The sequence below is a fragment of the Nannospalax galili genome, unplaced genomic scaffold, assembly GCF_000622305.1.
Source record: "Nannospalax galili isolate Female #2095 unplaced genomic scaffold, S.galili_v1.0 scaffold2130, whole genome shotgun sequence".
Taxonomy (NCBI): domain Eukaryota; kingdom Metazoa; phylum Chordata; class Mammalia; order Rodentia; family Spalacidae; genus Nannospalax; species Nannospalax galili.
The window spans coordinates 173,933-181,699 of NW_008327403.1; the positions used below are offsets into that span (position 1 = coordinate 173,933).

Here is a 7,767-nt window from a genome sequence, read left to right on the forward strand (position 1 = left end):
ACATGTATTAAACACTCAAAGGTTAATATCAAATTACATCAATCATAGACAAGGTCTAACACAGCATGGAAAGGTTTTAGCCATTTGTACTAATTGCTTTCTCCATAGATGTCTATTGTGTACTATAGCATGTGTAAGAAGCATTAAATTGGTTAGTTCTTTAATATATTTAGTTATGCCTTTGGAGTTATTTTTCATTCTAGGGATTTTACATGGACTCTCTTGGTATCTTTTTATCCTTGATACTTTTAGAAGTGCTGGCTCAGTTTGATGACCCTGCACTGGGCTAAGTAGGCAGAGGGTCTCTCTTGGCCTTGCTGCATCTGTTTGTTTCCTGAATCAGGAAGTCCCTGGCTCTGCCTCCTGGCTGTGGCTATATCTGCTGCCTCCACTGATCATATCCAGCTACTAGGGGAGGTCTTGGTGGGAAAAACTGCCTCCACCCCTAGCATAACCTTTCTCAGGAGAGAAATGTACCTTATTTAATCTTCGAGGATCTTTAACAACCTGTGGGACAGTTTTTATCCTCTGAATGCCTTTTTTTGAACTGTTCTTCGGGGTTTAAACCCTTCCAGAAACCCCTTAGTACCCATTTTTTTTAATTAATTTTTTCTTTAGGAACTTGGGTTCGACATAAATCTTGCCACATTTGTCTTTGAGTAACCCAAGTGGACCATTTTTCTGTCTGGTCTTTTTTTATGTCTCTTGTAGGTTGTTCTGTTATTCTATAGACATGTTTTACATGATGGTTTGAATCACTTACATCTGCCAAAGCGTCCCTTGCTTTACAAAGATCCTGTCCCATTAAGGGACTTAGCAAAGCCATTGAAGCTCCATATCATTTTTGAGGTCCCAGTTGAATTAAGCTTTCCTTTATATCTCTGGTGAACACATCCATATCTGGCCCAATGAACTGGGCATCATATATTGCCTTCCTTATACCTAGTTCTCTCAGTTATGCCTGTCCCTCTTCTATGGTCCTCCAGGTTCTGCTAATAATGGGCATCTCCATTGGTGATGACCACTTATCTTTAATGCCTTGCACAAGTCATTCCATTGGAGACTTCTCCCCCGATACTGGCCTAGGTTAAACAGCTTATGTCCCAAGATGAATGGGTGGTAATATAATACAACTTTGATGCTTCTGAAGGACTTAAACTGATATTATTTGCTCCCATACCACATACCCTCAGGAGCTACGTGGTGAGGGGCTCTTTAATTGCTTGTTTGGAAGCCTTTCCTAATCCCAACAGCTCCAGTGTGGCAGCAGTTGCATTATCTCATGACTTTGCTGTGGGATGGGAACCACACTGCAGTGACACAGTTCATTTTAGTTGGTTTCACAGATGATATAGTTCTTTTAGTTGTCTTCTTTTTCATCATCCTGTGCATCTACCTTGTGACCCTGTCTGGGAAAATCAGCACAATCTTAATCAGAATCTCTCCTCAGCTCCATCACCCCAGATAATTTTTTCTGAGTCATTTGATTTCTGATGGCATAGGCCATTTATCCTCTGTCACATCCAAAATGCTTGTCAACTTTCTCATGAAGAGAAAAACCATCTCCCACCTTGGCTGTGGCGTTCAACTTGACTCTGCTGCTTTTGGGGGGATACTTGAGTGCTACATTCTGGCTGTCATGGTTTATGATAGCTTCATGGTAATGTGTAGCCCACTGCTTTATCCAACCAAAATATCCTCACAAGTATGTAACCAGTTGGTTGTAGGATATTATGTAGGTGGTTTTCTAAATTCTTCCTTTTAACTCCTTTTCTTTTCTCTTCTGTGGACCAAACAGAATCAATCACCTTTTCTCTAATTTTGCTCCTTTAGTTGAACTTTGCTGTTCTGAGTCAGGGTCTCTGCAACTGTTACATCATTTTCTGCTGGCATTGCTGCTGTGATCACATTGTTAATGATAGCTATCACCTATACCGCCATTCTCATCACCATCTTAAAGATGCACTCCAGTGAGGGCTGCCAGAATGGCTTCTCCACTTGCACCTGCCACCTCACTGTGGTCACTCTGTTATTTGGGACTACCATATTCATTTATGTGATGCCCAAGTTCAGATACTCCACTGGTGAGAACAAGGTGGTGTCTGTATTCTACACTGTGGTGATCCCCATGGTGAATCCCTTCATCTGCTGTCTCAAGAGTAATGACTGTAAAAATGTTTTGAAAGACAGATTAATAAGAAAATGTTTTCATGGAATCATCTATTATTCTGTAGACAGTCATCATAGAGCAATGGACCATGATCTCAGATTTGGTTATTAGTGTTCTCATTAGACATTTGCACCACCTGTCCTAGAAAGTTTTCCACATAACACAAATCATCTTTAAAAACATGAATCTTAGTGGTTACTCTTATCTAAAAGTTTGTAGATAATGCAAATGTTTAGTAAATATTTTTGAAAGAATGATTGGATGACTTATTTTCCCATATTTACAAGTGAAGCCTCATTAGTGACAATAGTTCAAACTATACATTGTAACATCCTGCATTGAATTTTGACCCAGGAATACATTTGGAAAAGTAGTCTATATTTGTCCTCACACAGTAAAAATCCTCATCTGTAAAAATTATATATATTTCACACCACATAAACTGAGTTGAATTCTTGCAATCCTAGAATGATAGAGATGGTGGCATAATGATCATAAGTTCAAGAGTATCCTTAGCCTCATAGCAAATTGGGAGACAATGAGGGTTACAAGAGACCATCTTTAAAAAGCACAGGCTAACATATGCCAAGAATTGAACACACAGCTTATCAGATGTTTCTTTGCCTGCGTTTATTGATTGATTTTAAATATTGTATGTGTAGAACGTATGTGTCTTTAATGTGTGTGTGTGTGTGAATGAGTGTGAGTGTGTCTGTGTATTCAGGTACAATCTTGTCACAGTATCCATGTATAGGGTGTCAGAGGACAACTTAAGTTTTCCATCTTGACCCTCTACCTTTTTTAGAAATGACTCTCTTGCTCACTGCTCTGTATTTCAGGCTGTCTGGCAAGTGAGCTTCCAGTGAATCTCCTGTCTCTGCCTCCTATCTGTGATTAGATAGAGCAGATGCTGTGAATGGAACTGATTAATGCTCAGTGGTTGACCTCTTCTGCGAAAGTGGTGTAAAGTTGCCAAGAAGAACTCATGAATTAAGATGAATATGAGCTGGGCTGAGTCTCCAGGGTTAAAGTCACTGCTTCTACCATTCACCATCAAGGGACATAGTCAAAGAAAACTGTCACTTGCTGGAGATAGGAGTTATGAGTTGTTTAATTTTACCTAGAAATAATCTGTACTTTCTCCACTCGGTTTTCCATATGACAATATTATATAACTTTGCCTATGAAAATTCTGTATATCTTAAATAACTCTTGTTTAAAATTTAACTTTGTTAGGGCTGGAGAGATGGCTCAGCAGTTAAGAGCACTGATTGTTCTTGCAGAGGACCCAGGTTTGAATACCAGCACCTACATTGCAGCTAACAACTCTCTGTAACTCCAGTTATAGGGGTTGGATCCAATGCCCTCTTCTGACCTCTGTGGGCATTTATTGCACAACCAGGGTGCACTTAGCACATGCAGGCAACACACTCATACAAATAAAAAACATTCAACTTTGCACTTAATTCCTCCATATGCTCATCAAAGTAACTAATAGAGTATGTTACATCAATCATTACATAACAGTAAAATAAAGAAATATTAAATGGATGATGCCAAAAGGTTCCATTTTTATTTTTATTGTAATGGCCTATAACCTGAAATATAAATTAAATAGGGTCAATATTTATCTAAGAAAATTTGATATCATATACTTTCCATAAATTGTCAAAAGAAAGTGCATTAATAGTTACATTGAAAAATAGCTTAGGATTGAGAGTCCTTGAAAATTAATTGTGTTTGTGTGAATGAACTGCTCAGTGTATTCATTTGAGGATGAGCTAATGATCCCTGGTGATTTGAATTCACACTTGAACCCAGAGCTTCTTCAGAGACACATCCCTAATGATTAACAGTGATAGACAGCTTAGCAGCTATAAAACCATAGCAACCTTGACTTTTTACTTTGCGATAAATTATTATTTCAAGAGGTAAGATTTGGGCTTTGTAAGTAAATGGAAAATAAATTGGTATTTGTCAGCCGTAGCTCAGAAACAAGAAAGGGAGGCTCAAGCCATGATGTACCATAAGAAAGAACACAGAACTTTTATAGAATCAACTTATATTTCAGTAGTCAAATTCATCTGTATATTCAACCATAAAACTCAGTTTTCAGAGATTACTTATGTATTTATTCACTGACAAGACCAATAGCTAACATGGTTTGTAACAGCATATAAATTCAGCAGTCATGGAATATGATCCTTCCGATGTGTGTATTTTGTTGAGAATTTTTGCATCTATGTTCATTAAAGATATGGGCTTATAGTTTTCTGTTTTGGTATTAAAGTGACTGATTACTGCTGGGTGAGTGAAAGTTGATCTTCATTAAGGAAGTGACCCTAGAAAGGCTGAGTTGACTCCTGTGAACGAACTTACTGAGGGACATCTGGGTACAAAAACTTAACCAGATATGCCTTAACATATATAACAGAATCCGTGAAATCCAGCTCTGGGAGGCTATGGGATGTGCAGATGGGGAATGGTTCTAAATATGATGAAAATTTTTGTATGAAATCTATAAAAACTCAATAAAATATTCATTAAAAATTAAATAACTTTAGCAACCAACAAAAAAATCAATAAATTCACAGGCTTTGAAATGCTTTCACACCTTACTGTTAGTTACTATCCTGAGGCAGAACCTGCTGAGTTTTATTGACTGAATGCTTGATCATCACAGGCTCTAGATACTGTGAACAAAGACAAGGATATAAATCTACAAATTTCAGGAGATGAGCATCAACCTGTACCTATAGGGTGATCTTTATAAATTGCTAACATATTAGGCTGAATATTTATTCACAATTTTACTCTTAAAAATTACATTATGAAATAATTTGGTCTAATAAATGAACACTAATAACAATGTTCTAAATACTGCATTTTATATGAAAATTAGATGATATTTCAATCAGTTTAATTTAATTATGGGTTAATTAGAAATAACTGAGGAATTTGCAATAGGAACTTCTTTTCTATTTCTTCCTAGTTCTGAGAACATTTATTAATTTATGAATCTAATTTAAAATGGATTAGCTATGTCCTTATTTAACTGACAGACAAGATCAATGTCACCATCCAATCACTTCTTATATGTTAACCATGAGAAAGCTGAAAATTTACCCTGCTGTCTGTCCCAAATATCCAAGTCCTCTCAATTTTGTTATAACTCCTCATGTGTGATATAAATCCTAGAAAAGGGATTGACTGAGTACAGTCTGCCTGGTGTTTATATCTAATTCTACAAGTTCTTGTGTAACTTTAATTTACTTAATATTTTCAAATTGTTTTCTCAACTATGAAATGAAAATAATGTAGTTAATACTAATTAATGGTTGAAGAAATGACTTTTATAAGTTGACATAACCTGGACCAATGACTTTTAATTAACCCCATCAAAAACATGTGTCTTCTGATTCGGGCACTTGATCTTGTTTTCCTTGAACCTCAAATTTGTACTTTACCAAAAAGATAATGAATGAATATGGGTATGCTTGAGAATTAACATACCAAACAGTGAAAGCATGCACACCCATCTCCATTGTACACAGTGAATATTGTGAAGGATGAATGACCTGGGATGAATGAGGTATTCTAGAACTAGTGATCAAAGGACAGGTGATCTGTAAAGGTTAGGAGGGAGCCAAGGCCAGACTTCTGCAAATGAAGCTGGATAAAGCATTTTGCATAAAATAATGGATGGAGCCTAAGTCTGGATCAGAATTCCAGAAAGAGTTCCAGCACACAGTTCTGTGAGCATGGTTCCAGAAGATAGAGGATTCTAAGATGCATATATGGAACAGGTGTCCTCTGAGTTTGGGGCCACTATTAAAAACTAAGTTATAAGAGTTAGGCTTTTTGTTCCAGTGATCCTTATGTTGGCGTAGTTATGCCAGACATGGATATGAAAATAGAATTTCATGTTAAATCTTAATACTAAATGTTTAATCTGTGCTGTTTGTTAACATTCTATAATGATTAACATTATTTAAGTTTTCATTGCACAATTCTATGTTTAAACATATTAATCCTTTGTTTAGCTATAATAACTGTTGTTTTTAAAAAAATCTCATATTTTTTACATTTATTTATTACATATGTATCTGGGTCAGGGAAGAGACATGTGGTATGTGGGGGACTTATCAAATACGTCAATGTCACAGGACAACTTTTAGAAGTCATTTCTCTTCCAGATCACGTGAGTTCCTAAAATGGAACTTGTCAGACTTAGTGGCTAGAGCTTTTACCGGCTGAGGCATCTTGGAGGCTCAGTTCTCAGAGTTATAAACCATTATATTTCAAGATACTTATGCATATTGACTGTAAATAAAAGTAAAGAAATCTTACACATAATTTGTTGACATATTCTTGCATTTCAGTTTTAAAATTTTAGGACACACTCAATGCACACAGATATATAAACACTGAGAGTCAGAGTAAAACATCTATTTTTATTTCAAACTTTTCTTGACTGATATGTTTGTTTATCATATCTTCCAGGAATCAATGAAACAATATACAGCCACATATTTAAAAACCCATTCATGTAATATATTCACAGCTTTATTCTGGCAGAAGCTACAGTGTCCCACTCATTCCCTGATGGATGATGGATGGACAGAAGTGACATAGTTCATTTTACTTGGATTAACAGATGACCCAGTCCTTCAAGTCATCCTCTTCCTCATCATCCTGTGCATCTACCTGGTGACCCTGTCTGGAAACCTCAGCACAATCCTTCTAATCAGAGTCTCTCCTCAGCTCCATCACCCCATGTACTTTTTTCTGAGCCACTTGGCTTCTACTGACATTGGCTACTCATCCTCTGTCACACCCAATATGCTAGTTCACTTCCTGGTGGAGAGAAAAACTATCTCCTATCTTGGTTGTGCTATCCAGCTTGGCTCAGGTGCTTTCTTTGGCGGAATTGAGGCTTACCTTTTGGCTGTCATGGCTTACCATCATTTCATGGCAATCTGTAGCCCACTGCTTTATTCAACCAAAATGTCCACACAAGTCTGTCTCCAGTTGCTTATAGGGTCTTATATAGGTGGTTTTATTAATGCTTCCTCCTTTTCTTTTCCTTCTTTTCTTTTCTCTTCTGTGGACCAAATACAATCAACCACTTTTTCTGTGATTTTACTCCTTTAGTTGAACTGTCCTGTTCTGATGACAGCGTATCTATAGTAATTGCCACTATTTCTGTTGGCTTTGCCATTGTGTTCACAGTGTCAGTCATCTCTGTCTCCTATATCTACATCCTCATTCCCATCCTGAAGATGCGCTCCACTGAGGGCCGCCAGAAGGCCTTCTCCACATGCACCTCCCATCTCACTGCAGTCACTCTATTCTATGGGACTACCATATTCATTTATGTGATGCCAAAATCCAGCTACTCCACTGACCAGAACAAGGTGGTGTCTGTGTTCTACATGGTGGTAGTCCCTATGTTGAATCCCATTATCTACAGTCTGAGGAATAATGAGATTAAGGGAGCTCTGAAGACACAGCTTGGAAGGAAAATATTTTCTTAATGTATCATGTTATATTTCAGAGCTTAATTTAGTAATGCTATGTTATAGGTATAATATTTA

General features: G+C 37.0%; 3 pseudogenes; all 3 read left to right on the forward strand.

The window, feature by feature from the left end:
• Positions 1–1,282: 1,282 nt before the first annotated feature.
• LOC103731765 lies at positions 1,283–2,281 on the forward strand (annotated as a pseudogene).
• Positions 2,282–6,775: 4,494 nt separating this feature from the next.
• On the forward strand, positions 6,776–7,707 carry LOC103731847 (annotated as a pseudogene).
• A 34-nt stretch (positions 7,708–7,741) lies between these two features.
• The window catches only part of LOC108490657, a 3,294-nt pseudogene continuing 3,268 nt past the window's right edge, over positions 7,742–7,767 (forward strand).